Raw genomic sequence first — 18,225 nt, 5'->3', positions numbered from 1 at the left:
TGTAAACCTTGTAAAATAAGAGAGAATATGCATAAGTATTGTGACATAATGTGTAATAACAGCCCATAATGCCATAAATATCGATATAAAAGCATGATGCAAAATGGACGTATCAACTCCCCCAAGCTTAGACCTCGCTTGTCCTCAAGCGAAAAGCCGAAATACAAAAATATGTCCACATGTTTAGATATAGAGGTGCGATAAAAATAAAATACGGACATGAGGGCATCATGATCATTCTTAGAACAACAACTTACATAATTCTTGTCATATGATTTCTTATGCTAGAGTAATAATTCAATCACAATTTCACGTATGAATCGTAAACTTTATTGAAAACTAACAAACTATAATCTCAGTCATTGGAGTAATTATAATTTATCATAACATAGGAAAGAGTCAATGTATAAGAGCTTTTCAGCAAGTCCACATACTCAACTATCATATAGTCTTTCACAATTGCTGACACTCACGCAATACTTATGGGTATGGAATTTTAAACGGACACAGAGAAAGATAGGGGCTTATAGTTTTGCCTCCCAACGTTTTACCTCAAGGGTAATGTCAACAATAATAGTTCATGAAAACTCACATCCAATTAGCCATATATACCAGGAACTTTCCAACATACTGTGCTTGCCAAAGGATGAAATGTAAAAAGGAGGGGTGAAGATCACCACGACTCTTATGCAACGTAGGGGTTAAAAGTAAAAGATAAGCCCTTCGCAGAGGGAAGCAGAGGTTGTCATGCGCTTTTGTAGTTGGATGCACAAAATCCTAATGCGAAAGACCGTCACTTTATATTGCCACTAGTGATATGGACCTTTATTATGCAGTCCGTCGCTTTTATTTCTTCCGTATCACACGATCGTATAAAGCTTATTTCTCCCACACTAATAAGTCATACATATTTAGAGAGCAATTTTTATTGCTTGCACCGATGACAACTTACTTGGAGGATCTTACTCAATCCGTAGGTAGGTATGGTGGACTCTCATGGCAAAACCGGTTTAAGGTTATTTGGAAGCACAGGTAGTATCTTGACTTGGTGCGATGAATTTGGCTAGAATGGGGGGGAAAGTCAAGCTCAACCATGTTGGATGATCCATGACAATATAATTTATCTCATATGTAAGAAAACATAACCCATTACGTTGTCTTCCTTGTCCAACGTCAACTCTTTAGCATGTCATATTTTAATGAGTGCTCACAATTATAAAAGATGTCCAAGATAGTATATTTATATGTGAAGACCTCTCTTGCTTTATTACTTCATATTAATTGCAACGATGACCAATACTATGCTTGTCAACTCTGAACAACTTTTATTCATCATACTTTTTCTATGTGAGCTCATTACTCTCCATCAGATTCACATGATCTCTTTGTTTCTTTTTATTTCTTTCTCTTTTCTTTTATTCCCTTAGGATCATGGCAAAATAATCAAGCCCTTGACTCAACACTAATCTTTATCATATAGCTCACGGACTCGATTACATAGAGGAATTATAAAAGCAAAACTCACGACTAGATCATACTAAGAATTTTTATTCTAATAGATCAAGATATTACCAAAAGGATCAAACTAAGAAAAATGGTAAAGATAAAAGTGATGGTGATACGATACTAGGGCACTCCCCCAAGCTTGGCAGTTGCCAAGGGGAGTGCCCATACCCATGTGATTATGTCTCTCTTTTCGGGGATGGTGATGTGATATTCTTGGCGATGATGCCCCTCAGAATACAATTCTCCTCCTCGAGCTTATTGACTTGCTGCTTGAGGTCCATTATTTCCTTTCGGAGTTTTCCTGTAACAACCAAAGCTCCCTGCACCCAAGGGTGCTGCATAGCTGCGGGAGAACCAGTGACACCCTTTTTCATATTCTCGTAAGAAAGAAATCTTACATTGCAAGGGATAACCGAATTTGGAATAGCCGAGCTCTGAAGTTCTCCCATTGTGAATCCAGCTCAGAAGCGGGAAGTGACTTCTAGATCCTCTTCCATGGCATCTATCCTCTTCAATTCAGCCTCCATCTCTTCCTCTGTTGCTGGCCCAAAGAGGTCAACATTGTTGTTTGTCATTGGTCTCGGTGCCGGATGAGACACCCGACTCTCCCCGACTGACTCTTGCGAAGGCATCTTGCTCTAATCTGCAGCAGAAACAGCTCAAAACACAAATAGAGGATAATTGTGTGATACGGGAGTCTAAACCCCCGGGAAATTATATAATGAATTTTTACCGACCAAAATACGTGTCGTGTACGAAAACGGAGTCCGGAGAGCACACGAGGTGCCCACGAGGTAGGGGGCGCGCCCTCCACCCTCGTGGAGGCCTCGTGTCCTTCCCGGACTGCTTCTTCTTTTTCTATTTTTCTAAATATTCCAAAACGGAGAAATATTGCCTTAAAAACTGTTTTGGAGTCGGTTTACTTACCGTACCACATACCTATTCCTTTTCGGAGTCTGAAACGTTCCGGAAAGTGTCCCTTATGTATTCCTCTAGGGTTACGGTTTCAATAACATTGGTTTCAACATTTATGGGATTACCTGAGATATAATGTTTGATTCTTTGACCATTCACCACCTTCGGATTTGTGCCTTCGAAGTTGTTGATTTTTATGGCACCGGAACGATAGACCTCCTCGATAACGTAAGGACCTTCCCATTTAGAGAGAAGTTTTCCTGCGAAAAATCTTAAACGAGAGTTGTATAGCAATACATAGTCACCTACATTAAACTCACGCTTTTGTATCCTTTTATCATGCCATATTTTAACTTTTTCTTTAAACAACTTGGCATTTTCGTAGGCTTGGGTTCTCCATCATCGAGTTAGCTAATATCAAATAACCTCTTCTCACCGTCAAGTTCAAAATCATAGTTGAGATCTTTAATAGCCCAATATGCCTTGTGTTCTAGTTCGAGAGGTAAGTGACATGCTTTTCCATAAACCATTTTATACAGAGACATACCCATAGGATTTTTACATGCAGTTCTATAGGCCCATAATGCATCATCAAGTTTCTTGGACCAATTCTTTCTAGATCTATTAACAGTCTTTTCCAAAATTAATTTGAGTTGTCTATTACTCAATTCTACTTGACCACTAGACTGAGGGTGATAAGGGGATGCAACTCTATGATTAACATCATGCTTAGCAAGCATTTTATGGAAAGCACCATGAATAAAATGTGAACCACCATCAGTCATTAAATATCTAGGGACTCCAAATCTTGGAAAAATAACTTCTTTAAGCATTTTAATAGAAGTGTTATGATAAGCACTACTAGTTGGAATAGCTTCTACCCACTTAGTAGCATAATCAACAGCAACTAAAATATGAGTACATCCATTAGAGGAAAGAAAAGCCCCAAACATCAAATGGTTCAATAATGAGTGAATAATTCATAGGCATTTCTTGACGTCTACTAATTTTACCAATTCTTTGACATTCATCACAAGATAGGACAAACATACGGGCATCCTTGAATAGAGTAGGCCAATAAACCAACTAGCATCAACTACAAGGAGTAATTAACACTACTAGCAACCTACTAGCACCAACCCGGGCTTGGAGACAAGAATTGGATGCAAGAGATGAACTAGGGTTTTGAGAGGAGATGGTATTGATGAAGATATTGATGGATATTTCCCTCTCTCGATGAGAGGAGCGTTGGTGATAACGATGTCGGTGATTTCCTCCTCCGGGAGGGAAGTTTCCCCGGCAGAACAGCTCCGCCAGAGCCCTAGATTGGTTCCGCCAAGGTTCCGCCTCGTGGCGGCGGAGTTTCGTCCGAGAAGATGGCTTCTTATTTTTTTCCCATCGAAAGACTTCATATAGCAGAAGATGGCCACCGGAGGGCCGCCAGTGGGCCCACGAGGTAGGGGGCGCGCCTAGGGGGGTAGGGCGCGCCCCCACCCTCGTGGGCAGGATGTGGCCCACCTGGTGAATCTCTTCCACTGAGTATTTTTTATATATTTTGAAAACGTCTTCCGTGAAGTTTCAGGACTTTTGGTGCTGTGCAGAATAGGTCTCTAATATTTGCTCCTTTTCTAGCCCAGAATCCCAGCTGCCCGCATTCTCCCTCTTTATGTAAACCTTGTAAAATAAGAGAGAATAGGCATAAGTATTGTGACATAATGTGTAATAACAGCCCATAATGCAATAAATATCGATATAAAAGCATGATGCAAAATGGACGTATCAGCCAGCGAGGAGGCGGCGCTGCAAGTAGAAGGGTAGCCGGAGAGGAGGCGGCGCTGCAAGAAGAGGGGTCACCGGCCAGGAGGCTAAGCTACCAGTAAGCAGCAGTGAAGGTTTGAGCTTGGAAAGCAAGGAGGAATAGTGGAAATGTGGATTTTGGTAGGAGAGAGAGGGCGGGGAGATAGATATTTCCGCGGTGGCAAAAATATTCTCTCGGTGCCGCGAGAAACTGGCGCGCAAGTGTGGTTCAAGTAGGGGCGGTGGACTGTAGATGACGAAGTTTCCTGCGTAAGCTAGACAAGACGGTGTGCCAAGATATTTTATATCGCATCCCACACGATTCTTTCTAGTAAACTGTTTGTCGTATACCTGATTTTTCATTATGTTTTTAAAGATAAAATGGTGTTACAGAGGGAAAGGATGGTGTTTGAATTTCTAGAACATTTACGTATAGTGAACATGCAACTAGTACATGAGTGTCTTGTTTAAATTTGGAATTATTCCGGGTTCGTTTGGAATTTTATGCATTAATTGAGTTTCTGGGCATTTAATGTGCATAATCAAATTTGAACTACAAGCACATGCTCCAATGCACCAAAGTTTGCCGAAAAATCACATGTGTGTCTTTGGGTGAATTTATAGGTCCCATGCAAGAAATGGGAATAAAATTCAAACATCTAGGTGTCGTGGCTCGGCCGGAATGATTGAGAAACTTGGTTTTTTCATTCCTGTAAATCCAAAACATGGCTGAAAATCATGAAACCTGGCATGTTGTCATGACATGGCACCAACATGCTGCAGTAAATTTTTTGGACGAATTGGGACAAGCTTTGGTGTAAGCTTCTTGCAAACTGGAGCTTCCCTCAAGAAGGCTCCTGGTTCCAAGAGGGAACGTGTCACCTCCATGTGCGAAACGACATACGTACACTGCCTTCTCCCACCTTAATTTTTTTACACATGCAAATTAGACCAAATAGAAGTATCATGCTAAATTTTGGATTTATTCCGTGTTCGTTTGGCTTTTGTATACATTAATTGAGCTTCTGGGCATTTAAAGTGCATAATTTAAATTTGAACTACAAGCACAGGCTCAAGTGCACCAAAGTTTTTTGAAAAATCACATGTGTGTCCTTGGGAGAATTTCTAGGTCCCATGCAAGAGATGCGAGTGCAATTCAAACATTTGGGCGTCATGGCTCGACCGGAAAGATTGAGAAACTTGGTTTTTTAATTTCTGTAATTCCAAAACACGCCTAAAAAACATGAAACTTGGCATGGTGTCATGACATAGCACCAACATGTTGCGGTAATTTTTTTGGCCGAATTGGGACAAGCTTTGGTGTAGGCTTCTTGCAAACCAGAGCTTCCCACAAGAAAGCTCCTGGATCCGAGAGGGAACTTGTCACCTCCATGTGCGAAATGACACACGTACACTGCCTTCTCCCGCCTTAATTTTTTTACACAACCAGATTAGACCAAATGGAAGTACCATGCTAAATTTTGGAATTATTCCATGCATGTTTCGCCTTTTTATACATTAATTCAATTTCTGGGCATTTAATGTGCATAATTCAAATTTGAACTACAAGCACAGGCTCAAGTGCACCAAAGTTGTTTGAAAAATCACATGTGTGTCCTTGGGTGAGTTTCTAGGTCCCAGACAAGAGATGGGAGGGAAATTCAAACATCTGGGCATTGTGGCTCATCCGGAAAGATTGAGAAACTTGTTTTTTTAATTCCTGTAATTCCAAAACACGCCTGAAAATCATGAAACTTGGCATGGTATCATGACATGGCACCAAAATGTTGCGGTAATTTTTTTGGCCGAATTGGGACAAGCTTTGGTGTAAGCTTCTTGCAAACCGGAGTTTCCCTGAAGAAGGCTCGTGGTTCCGAGAGGGAACGTGTCACCTCCCTATGCGAAACGACATACGTACACTGCCTTCTAGCCTTAATTTTTTTACATAGCCAGATTAGACCAAATTTAAGTATCGTGCTAAATTTTGGAATTATTATCGGCTCATTTTGCCTTTCTATACATTAATTGAGTTTTTGGGCATTTAATGTGCATAATTCAAATTTGAACTACAAGCACAGGCTCCAGTGCACCAAAGTTGTTTGAAAACTCACATGTGTGTCCTTGGGTGAATTTCTAGGTCCCATGCAAGAGATGGGTGTGAAATTCAAACATATGGGCGTCGTGGATCGGCCGGAAAGATTGAGAAACTTGTTTTTTTTTAATTCCTATAATTCCAAAACACGCCTAAAAATCATGAAACTTGGCATGGTGTCATGATATGGCACCAACATGCTACGGTAATTTTTTTCGCCGAATTGGGACAAGCTTTGGTGTAAACTTCTTATAAACCGGAGGTTCCCTCAAGAAGGCTCGTGGTTCCGAGAGGGAACGTGTCACCTCCCTGTGCGAAACAACATACGTACACTGCCTTCTCGCCTTAATTTTTTACATAGCCAGATTAGACCAAATAGAAGTATCATGCTAAATTTTGGAATTATTATGGGCTCATTTTGCCTTTTTTATACATTAATTGAGTTTCTAGGCATTTAATGTGCATAATTCAAATTTGAACTACAAGCACAGGCTCCAGTGCACCAAAGTTGTTTGAAAACTCACATGTGTGTCCTTGGCTGAATTTCTAGGTCCCATGCAAGAGATGGGTGTGAAATTCAAACATATGGGCGTCGTGGATCGGCCGGAAAGATTGAGAAACTTGGTTTTTTTAATTCTTCTAATTCCAAAACACGCCTAAAAATCATGAAACTTGGCATGGTGTCATGATATGGCACCAACATGCTGCGGTAATTTTTTTCGCCGAATTGGGACAAGCTTTGGTGCAAACTTCTTGCAAACCGGAGCTTCCCTCAAGAAGGCTCGTGGTTCCGAGAGGGAACGTGTCACCTCCGTGTGCGAAACGACATACGTACACTGCCTTCTCCCACCTTAATTTTTTACACACCCAGATTAGACCAAATAGAAGTACCATGCAAAATTTTGGAATTATTCCAGGCTCGCTTCGCCTTTTTATACATTAATTGAGTTTATGGGCATTTAATGTGCATAATTCAAATTTGAACAGCAAGCACAAGCTCCAGTGCACCAAAGTTGTTTGAAAAATTACATGTGTGTCCTTGGGTGAATTTCTAGGTACCATGCAAGAGATGGGAGTGAAATTCAAACATCTGGGCTTCGTGGCTCGGCCGGAAAAATTGAAAAACTTGGTTTTTTAATTCCTGTTGTTCCAAAACACGCGTGAATATCATGAAACTTGGCATCGTGTCATGACATGGCACCAACATGCTGCGGTAATTTTTTTGGCCGAATTGGGACAAGCTTTGGTGTAAGCTTCTTGCAAACTGGAGCTTCCCTCAAGAAGGCTCATGGTTCCGAGAGGGAACGTGTCACCTCCGTGTGCGAAACGACATATGTACACTGCCTTCTCCCGCCTTAATTTTTTTACACAGTCAGATTAGACCAGATAGAAGTACCGTGCCAAATTTTGGAATTATTTAGGGTTCATTTGGCCTTTTTATACATTAATTGAGGTTTTGGGCATTTAATGTGCATAATTCAAATTTGAACTACAAGCACATGCTCCAATGCACCAAAGTTGTTTGAAAAATCACATGTGTGTCCTTGGGTGAATTTCTAGGTCCCATGCAAGAGATGGGAGTGAAATTCAAACATCTGGGCATCGTGGCTAGGCCGGAAAGATAGAGAAACTTGGTTTCTTAATTCCTGTAATTCCAAAACACGCCTAAAAATCATGAAACTTGGCATGGACTCATGACATGGCACCAACATGTTGTGGTAATTTTTCTGTCTGATTTGCGAAGGCGCACACATTAACAATCAAAAAAGTCATTTTGGAACAAGTGATGTCACGTTACTAACCATGGGCGTTCGACTTACCAATTACGTGCGCCCACGCGTCCCCTTTTTTTATTGGCTAGGAGGTGTCGTGCGGGGTAGCTATTTGAGTACGAGAGGCGTGCGATCAGACCCCTGCGCGTGGTCATCGGGAGGAGAGCCCTTTTGACAGCTACCCGCCGCACACCTTCCTCCCAGTGTCTCCATTAATGGCGCCCGAGCACTTGCTCTATGGCTCCCGAGCACCTGCTCTACAGCATGGCTATATGTCTCACTGGACTGAGATTTAAGAGAGAAAAATGAAAATCTAAAAAGAAAGTTTTGCACGGATCTTGATGTAAGATCCGACGGACCTATATAGCATCGACTGCGGCTTATAGCAAGCATGGTGAATATAAGCACGATGACATTGGATAATAATTGTCTTACATATTTATAAACATAATTAAAAAAAGCCACATGCGGCAACGCCCGATATACACAAGGGCAAAAGAAGAAGGAAGATAACTAGTCTCCACGGCAGGCGGCGACGAGCTCTTTCTTGTCCTCAAGATGCTGGTTGAGAGCATCCATGGATTCCTCCACCAGCCTTCTGCGCTCGATGCGCAACATGGCATTCTCGTCTATAAGTTTCTCTATGATGATGCCGGTCCTCTTCAACAAGGCAGTGGTCTGCTCCTACTGCTCCGCACTTCCGACGACCTTCACCATCAGCAGGTCGCGCTTGGCCCGGAGCTTCCCATTGCTCTCATTTAGTTGCTGGATGACGTCGGTAGACTATTCAAACGAGGCTTGCAGGTGATCCTGCAACGTCGCCCACTTGGAGATCTGATCCATCTGCCTAAGGACGAGGGCACGCATGCGCCTGTAAGAGTCCTCGCCTGCCCGCGAGGCATTTTCTGAGGCCGCTACAGCATGAGAGGACATCTCTGCCGCATTTGCGGCGCGGCAGGACATCTCTTTTGCTTCCGTGGTGGGGCCGGACCAGTCTACTGGTTCGAAGGTGCGGCGGGTCCTCTATGCTGCTTTGGCGGCACGGCGGGACCCCTCTGCTGCTACGGCCGTGCGGCAGGACATGTTGGCTGCTTTTACAGTGAGGCAGGACATCTCTCGTGCTCACGCTTCTAGGCTCGCCTCTCCCTGGTGGAAATCTCTCGACCCAGAACTCACACTGGCCATGGCGGACGCAAGGGAACGATGATGAATGACTTGTTTGTTTTTGACTTTCTGTGGAAGAGGAGTTGAGGAGGAATGTACAATCATCTTGGAGTAGTAGTATTTATAACCGCGTAGTAATACCCTACTAAGTGGGAAACCATTTAGCTTTTGATCTGTGTGAACAGGTTTGTAGTTCGGAATGTGACGGGACGCGGCCTCCCTGTTCTTCTAAAAACATTGTGACGGGACGCATGCTGAAAATTCACTGACGGTTATAAGTGCGGCACTATTCTCGGAAGTTATAATGTGGGCATGTATGCCTTATCGGCCGCGTACATGGCGTTTGCGCCATAGGGTGCACCGCAATAGGCAATGTCAGCACCATCGCACACGGTTCCTTTAATTAGAATGTGTGTGCCCATCTAGCGCACACATGTTGATCTATCTAACTGTTTCAGTTTGTTGTGGCTAATCGCAAACAGTTCATCCATGTGAAGTGTATGCCATCAATCGCAGACACTTTGATCTGGCTGACCCGTTTCTGTTCTGTGGCCCAGTCGCAAACAGTTAATCCTTCTGAAGTGTATGCCCTCAATCACACACACCTTGATTTGGCTGACCATTTCTTTTCTGTTGCCTAATCACAAATAGTTCATCCGAGTAAACCGTATGATGTGTATCGCACACGCCTTCATCTGGCTGCCTATTTCTTTTGTTCGTCCTCATCGCAAACAGTTAATTGAACTGAACCATATGCCCTTCATCGCACACGCAACTAAAACCTAAACCGTGTTTGATACATCCGTCATAGCAAACGTTTTTGACATTTCTGATGGTTTTCATACAACACTGTTTGCGATTATTGCATCGCACACAGTTTCTCGAAGGGTCTCTGATCGTAGTATCGCATTAGCAGCATCCTGCAGTATAGATAGGTGGAATAGAAGGTGCTTATGTAGAATACAAAAAGAGGGAGATAGTCTCACATCAACTAGGTGTATCAATGGGCTATGGAGATGCCCATCAAAAGAATTGTGAGTGAGTAGGGATTGCCATGTAACGGATGCACTAGAGCTATAAGTGTATGAAAGCTCCAAAGGAAACTAAGTGGGTGTGCATCCAACTTGCTTTCTCATGAAGACCTAGGGCATTAGAGGAAGCCCATTGTTGGAATATACAAGCCAGGTTCTATAATGAAAAATTCCCACTAGTATATGAAAGTGACAACATAGGAGACTCTCTATCATGAAGATCATGGTGCTACTTTGAAGCACAAGTGTGGTAAAAGGATAGTAGCATTGCCCCTTCTCTTTTTTTGTTTTTTGGGCCTTCTTTTTTTTATTTGGCCTTCTCTCTTTTTTTATTTTTATTTCCTCACGTGGGACAATGCTCTAATAATGAAGATCATCGCACTTTTATTTACTTACAACTTACTAGAACAAAATATGACTCTATATGAATACCTCCGGCAGTGTACTAGGATGTGCACTGAATCGAGAGTGACATGTATGAAAGAATCATCAACGGTGGCTTTGCTACAAATACTATGTCAACTACATGATCATGCAAAGCAATATGACAATGATGATGCTTTAAACAGAATGGTGGAAAGTTGCATGGCGATATATCTCAGAATGGCTATGGAAATGTCATGTATGGTGGCTGTTTTGAGGAAGGTATATGGTAGGTTTATCGTACCGACGGAAGTTGCGTGTCACAAGAGAGGCTAGCAATGGTGGAAGGTGAGAGTGCGTATAATCCATGGACTCAACATTAGTCATAAAGAACTCACATACTTATTGCAAAAATCTATTAGTTATAGAAACGAGGTACTAGACAAATGCTCCTAGGGGGGTAGATTGGTAGGAAAAGACCATCGCTCGTCCCCGACCGCCACTCATAAGACAATCAAAAAAATTCATGCTCCAACTTCATTACACAATGGTTCACCATACATGCATGCTACGGGACTCACAAACTTCAACATAAGTATTTCTACAATCCACAATTACTCACTAGCTCGACTCTAATATCATCATCCTCATATCTCAAAACAATCATAAGGAATCAAACTTCTCATAGTATTCAATGCACTTTATATGAAAGTTTTTATTATATCTCTCTTGGATGCCCATCATATTAGGACTAAATTCATAACCAAAGAAAATTACCATGCTGTTTAAAGACTGCCGCCATGCTCCAAAAAGATATAAGTGAAGCACTAGAGCAAATGACAAACTACTCCAAAAGATATAAGTGAAGCACAATGAGTAGTTGGATAATTATGTAACTATGTGAAGACTCCTTCTCATAAATAAAATTTCAGATCTTAAGTACCTTACTTAAATATCAAGCAAAACAAAATAAAATGACATTGCAAGGATAGCACATATCATGTGAAGAAGCAAAAATTTAGGCTCAACCAAAACTGACCGATAGTTGTTGAAGAAGAAAGGTGGGATGCCTACCGGGGCATCCCCAAGCTTAGATGCTTGAGACTTCTTGGAATATTAACTAGGGATGCCTTGGGCATCCCAAGCTTGAGATTTTTTGTCTCCTTAATTCTTCTCATATCACAGTTTCCCTAATTCTTAAAAACTTCATCCACACAAAACTCAACAAGAACTCATGAGATAAGTTAGTATAAATCCACGCATAACCATACTATTCTCTACTATAGCAAATCACTAAAATTATTATTTAACATTGCGTACTAAATTCCCCTGGATATTAATACTCCTATCCTCAAATAGAATCGTTAAACAAGCAAACATATGCAAACATAATAGCAATCTGTGTAAACAGAACCGTCTGTAAAGAATGCAAGAGGAATCATACTTCCCTAACTCCAAAAATTCCAAAAAAATTACCACACTGTAGAAAATTTTGTTTTTACTCATTGTGTAAGAATTTAAAGATTTTATCATATTCTAACTATTCAGCAATATTCAAAACATAACAACAAACTTTCTGTTTTTAAAACAACAACATGTGGACTTGCAAAATAAGCATGGTAAAGGCTATACTTGACCTTTTTATTGAACTAAAAGATGGAAAACATTAATATAAATAACAGAAAGGAAATCCTAAGAAAATAAAATGATGCTCCAAGCAAAACACGTATCATGTGGTGAATAAAAATATAGCTCCAAGTAAGGTTACCGATGAACGAAGACGAAAGAGGGGATGCCATCCGGGGCATCCCCAAGCTTAGGCTCTTGGTTGTCCTTGAATATTATGTTGGGATGCCTTGGGCATCCCCAAGCTTAGGATCTTGCCACTACTTATTATGTAGTCCATCGAAACTTCACCCAAAACTTGAAAACTTCACAACACAAACCTCAACAGAAAATCTCATAAGCTCTGTTAGTATAAGAAAATAAATCAACACTTTTGGTACAATCAAGACAAGATTCATAATTTTTATCACATGATTCCTATTGTACCCTATCATTTCTACAATTTATATTAAGCAATATAAGCCATAGAGACTAGAAAACAAGCAAACTATGCATCGAAAACATAATATGTCAAAAACAGAACAGTCCATAGTAATCTGTAACTTTCAAATACTTTTGTAACTCCAAAAATTCTGAAAAATTAGGGAAGCCTGAGAAATTTGTTTAATAATATTCTTAAAAATAATCATTATTTTATCCTCCTTTTAAAATGAGAGTTGTTTTCCTGAGTGCAAAAGTTTCTGTTTTCAGCAAAATCACATCAACTATCACCGTAAGCCATCCCAAAGGTCTTACTTGGCACTTTATTGAAACAAAAGCTATAAAACATGATTACTATAGTAGCATAATCATGTGAACATGCAAAACAGTTAGTTTAAATGTTGGGTTGTCTCCCAACAAGCGGTTTTCTTTAATGCCTTTCTAGCTAGGCATGATGATGACAATGATGCTCACATAAAAGATAAGAATTGAAACGTAAAGAGAGCATCATGAAACATATGTGGCAAGCTCATTTAAGTCAAACCCACTTCCTATGCATAGATTTTGTGAGCAAACAATTTATGGGAAAAAGAATCAACTAGCGTAGGAAGGCAAAACAAGCATAACTTCAAGGTTTTCAACACATCAAGAGGAAACTTAATATTATTGCAACTCCAACAAGCATATATTCTTCCCTCATAATAATTTTCAGTAGCATCATGAATGAATTCAACAATATAACCATCACATAAAGCATTATTTTCATGATCCACAAGTAGAGAAATTGTACTAATCACCACATAAGCAAAATTCTTCTCATTCATAATAGGGGAGCAAACTCAACAAAATAGCTATCATGTGAGGCATAATCCAATTGAAAATTAAAATCACGATGAGAAGTTTCATGGTTATCACTATTATTTATGGCATACATGTCATCACAATAATCATCATAGATAGCAACTTTGTTCTCATAATCAATTGGAACCTCTTTCGAAATAGTGGAATCATTACTAAATAAAGTCATGACCTCACCAAATCCACTTTCATAATCATTATAAGATTCAACACCATCCAAAATAGTGGGATCATTACTAGAGTTGACACTCTTCCAAACCCACTTTCATCAATATAATCATCATAAATAGGGGGCATGCTATCATCGTAATAAATTTGCTCATCAAAACTTGCGGGACAAAAGATATCATCATCATCAAACATAGCATCCCCAATCTTGTAGATTTGCATATCATTAGCATCATGGATATTCAAAGAATTCATACTAACAACATTGCAATCATGCTCATCATTCAAAGATTTAGTGCCAAACATTTTATTAACTTCTTCTTCTAGCACTTGAGCACAATTATCGGAATCCTTATTTTCATGAAGACATTAAAATATGAAGCATATGAGGCAACCTGTCGGTGTACTAGAGTAGGGGTACCCTATTACCCCGAACTCGTGCACGGGCAGTTGCAGCGCCCCGCGGCAAGGCTTGCCAGGTGACCGCTAGGACCCTCCGTGGTTCCCTTGAAGACCATTCAAGAACAAAGTACTCAAACCAAGGCCCCGGCAAGAGGAGCTTGCCGGGAAGGCCAACCAAGGCCCCGGCAAGAGGAGCTTGCTGGGAAGAGACAAGACCCCGGCAAGAGGAGCTTGCCGGGAGGGCCACTCAAGACATACCAAGAAAGCTTGCCGCGACGCGCCCTGCGTCCCGGCAAGATCCGGCGAGCGACAAGCTTCCGGACGCGACAAGACGACAGCCGCGGCAAGGAGCTTGCCACGGGAAACCCCCACTTCGTGCCCGCGCTCCAGCTTACCTGCTAATGTGTCGCTCTGGGACTCTCCCAAGCACACGTGGCGGGAGGCCGTGCAGCTAGGGGTACGTGGTGGCAAGCGGAGATGAAGAGAAGCCCATCGTGGCAAACGGTGGCACTCCTAACGGTCACCTTTTGCACTGTTTAGGAGACTCAGACAGGCATTTAATGCCTTTGTCCCCTGCCGTCAGAGTTAGGTAGGGCACACTGTATCCACAGTAGCGGTAGCTGCACCTACCGCATCTTTTTCCATTTTTACCCTTCTTGTCTACGTTGCCCCCTGTCGGTGACCCCTTGAGAGTATAAAAGGAGGCCCAAGCGCAACGTAGGGGAGGAAAAAGAGGGAAAATTCGGCCAGTTCGGCTCGTTCAACACCAGGAACACTCTCACGCTCAGTCTGGAAGCGTCCATCGCTCCTGAGCAAGAATCCAATATACACAAACAAGCAGCAGTAGGGTTTTACGCATCCGTGCGGCCCGAAGCTGGGTAAAATCGCCCGCGTGCACTGCCTCGATCCGCTCTTTGTGCGCTCTCCGCCCCCCACCGAACCGAAACGGGCCCTGTCCCCATAGGTGTTGGCAGGAATCAGCATCGCCCCCGACATCTCTGGCGCGCCAGGTAGGGGGCGTCGAGATTGTGTGAACCCGATCCGGCGTGCACGCAAGCTAAATCTTCATCGTCATGGCTCCCAAGGAGCGGGCTAGCAAAAGAACGACGCCAGTGCGGCAACAGAAAAAGCTAAGTCATGCAAAACTTTAGATATTTCCTTACTGTATAAGGTTATCCGCCTCGGAGATCTTGTTCTTTGTACGGAAAACCTGTGCGCGGAGGAATCAACTCGTAGCTAGTCGCGCCCTTATTTTGTTTCGAGTCCGCTCAACAACTTAAGCGAGCTGCTAGCGCCCTTACTTTGCTTCGAGTCCGCTCAGCAACTTAAGTGAGCCGCTAGCGCCCTTATTTTGTTTCGAGTCCGCTCAACAACTTAAGCGAGCTGCTAGCGCCCTTACTTTGCTTCGAGTCCGCTCAGCAACTTAAGTGAGCCGCTAGCGCCCTTACTTTGTTTCGAGTCCGCTCAACAACTTAAGCGAGCTGCAACTAGTTGCGACAAGATTGCTTGTCGGTAGCGACCCCGCCAACAGGCTGCTGAAGTTCCGCACTCGGCGCTCGCGGCAAGGGTGCCTGCACCGGCAAGTTTCCCTAGAAAGCGTAGGGTGGACGTACAAAGAGAGGTTGAACAGGAAGATAGAATCCGCTATTTATTTGAGATTTCTGCATAGACCTGTATGCCGAGGAGCCTTCTCGGGGCTAGTTGCGCTCCATGTTGCCTCGAGTCCGCTCGGCAACTTGTGCGGTTGTGCTAGAACCAAGAAGGTAAACCTTTTCGGGAGGCGTTGTTCCCGAATAGCCGCTAAGGGCCCGTTCCCTCAAGCGCTACTGGCTGGATCGTACGCACCGGAAAGCATTCCAGCAGGCATAGGGAATATGCGGTAAAAGTCCAAATTCGCGAGCAAGTTGAGTGCACTTCGGATGCTAATCACTTGCTATGTTTGAACGCAGTTATGGCCCGGGGGCTGGCAACACCCTTAGGGCCAATATCTTCGGCGTCAAGAACGGCGAAGTTCTTCGCCATAAGCCTTTCCGGCAACGATCTTGCCGGAAGCCGGCGTCAAGAACGACGAAGTTCTTCGCCATAAGCCTTCCCGGCAACGACCTAGCCGGGAGCCGGCGTCAAGAACAACGAAGTTCTTCGCCATAAGCCTTTCCGGCAACGATCTTGCCGGAAGCCGGCGTCAAGAACGACGAAGTTCTTCGCCATAAGCCTTTCCGGCAACGATCTTGCCGGGAGCCGGTGTCAAGAACAACGAAGTTCTTCGCCAAAAGCCTTCCTGGCAACAAGCTTGCCGGAAGCCGGCATCGAGAACGTCAAAGTTCTCTGCTCAAGATAAAAGTCTTCCTCGCAACAAGCTTGCCGGAAGCCGGCATCGAGAATGTCAAAGTTCTCTGCTGAAGATAAAAGCCTTCCTGGCAACGAGCTTGCCGGAAGCCGGCATCGAGAACATCAAGTTCTCTGCTGAAGATAAAAACCTTCCTAGCAACGAGCTTGCTGAAAGCCGGCATCGAGAGCGTCAAAGTTCTCTGCTGAAGATAAAAGCCTTCCTGGCAACAAGCTTGCCGGAAGCCAGCATCGAGAACGTCAAAGTTCTCTGCTGAAGATAAAAGCCTTCCTGGCAACGAGCTTGCCGGAAGCCGGCATCGAGAACATCAAGTTCTCTGCTGAAGATAAAAACCTTCCTGGCAACGAGCTTGCCGGAAGCCGGCATCGAGAGGGTCAAAGTTCTCTGCTGAAGATAAAAGCCTTCCTGGCAACAAGCTTGCCGGAAGCCGGCGTCGAAAACATCAAGTTTCTCTGCTGAAGATAAAAGCCTTCCTGGCAACCAGCTTGCCAGAAGCCGGCATCGAGAACGTCAAAGTTCTCTGCTGAAGATGAAAGCCTTCCTGGCAACCAGCTTGCTGAAAGCCGGCATCGAGAACGTCAAAGTTCTCTGCTGAAGATAAAAGCCTTCCCGGCAAGCCAGTATCGCTGGGGGCTGTGAGTGCCAAGAATCGTCCATGGCAAACCAGAGTTGCCGAGGGCTGCACTATCAGATAAGTCTTTCATCCCTCATCATGCATCCTCTTATGGACTAGGGAAAGCGAAACCACGTTTCTCCCCGGAAACTGCCGTGCTCCCTCGACTCTAGGCCCTGGGGCTCGTTCTCAGGGCCAAGTTTGGTCGTAGTCGCGGCAGCAAAGGGATGAAACGAGGAGACTGCACCCACATCGTTCCTGCCTCCGTTAAAAGCGTGAGAAAGGTTGAGCGACGTGGGAAGGCGGCAGGGCCTGTTGCCGGGAGATGAAATGTCTGTCCGAGGGATACCAAGGATTTGCTCCTTGGCGTGGGTTTAACTCACGAGACAAATAACCCGGCAAGCATCCCCTTTTCATTAAAAAAACATCCCACTCAGGTACAGTCCATAGAGGATGAAAAACATGAAAGAGAGGATTACAAGTTCTAGATACAGCTAAGGCCCGAAGGCTTACAAACTAAAAAGATAAGATGCCCGTAATCCCTTTCCTGTCCCCCTTTTCAGGAGGCAGGTCAAGGAGGCGAAAAGGGCAAAAGGAGTGCCTAGGCAAGCTACGGGTGCCAGAAGACACCAAGGGAACATCCCGGGGGCCGTCCGAAGGCTGGACGGCGACGGCGGCGCTGGAAGCAGGGCTCGAAGACGGGGCGACAGGACGTCAGCATGCTGTCAAGGGCGCCACACCCTCGTACTCCGGCTTGACGGCCTTGTCGCATGCCCTCTTCGCCTTCCGCAGCCTCCCTACGCCAGCCGCCCAAGGAGACGACCCCGGGGAGTTCAAGAAGCCGGCGACGCGGATGATGGGGTCGCCGGTGCCGCGCAAAGCGGTGCCCGATGCCTAGTCGGACCCGCCGCTCCGCCGCCCGCTGCCCTCATCGTCGTTGTCGCTCCCCTCCTCGTCGCTCTCGCTCGAGGAGGAGCCTTCCTTGTCGGAGGAGCTGTCCACGCAGCACTTCGCCCGAGTGCCGAAGCACCCGAAGGCCTTGACGGAGAGGAGATCGCCCTCCATCAACTTAAAATGGAGGGTAAACCTCTCCGACAAGCTGTGGATGCGGGCGAATGTCTTCCACCCTCGATCAATATACATTACATTAG

The sequence above is a fragment of the Triticum dicoccoides genome, chromosome 6A (assembly GCF_002162155.2).
Source record: "Triticum dicoccoides isolate Atlit2015 ecotype Zavitan chromosome 6A, WEW_v2.0, whole genome shotgun sequence".
NCBI classification, from domain to species: domain Eukaryota; kingdom Viridiplantae; phylum Streptophyta; class Magnoliopsida; order Poales; family Poaceae; genus Triticum; species Triticum dicoccoides.
Note: the sequence above shows the minus strand (reverse complement) of the source record.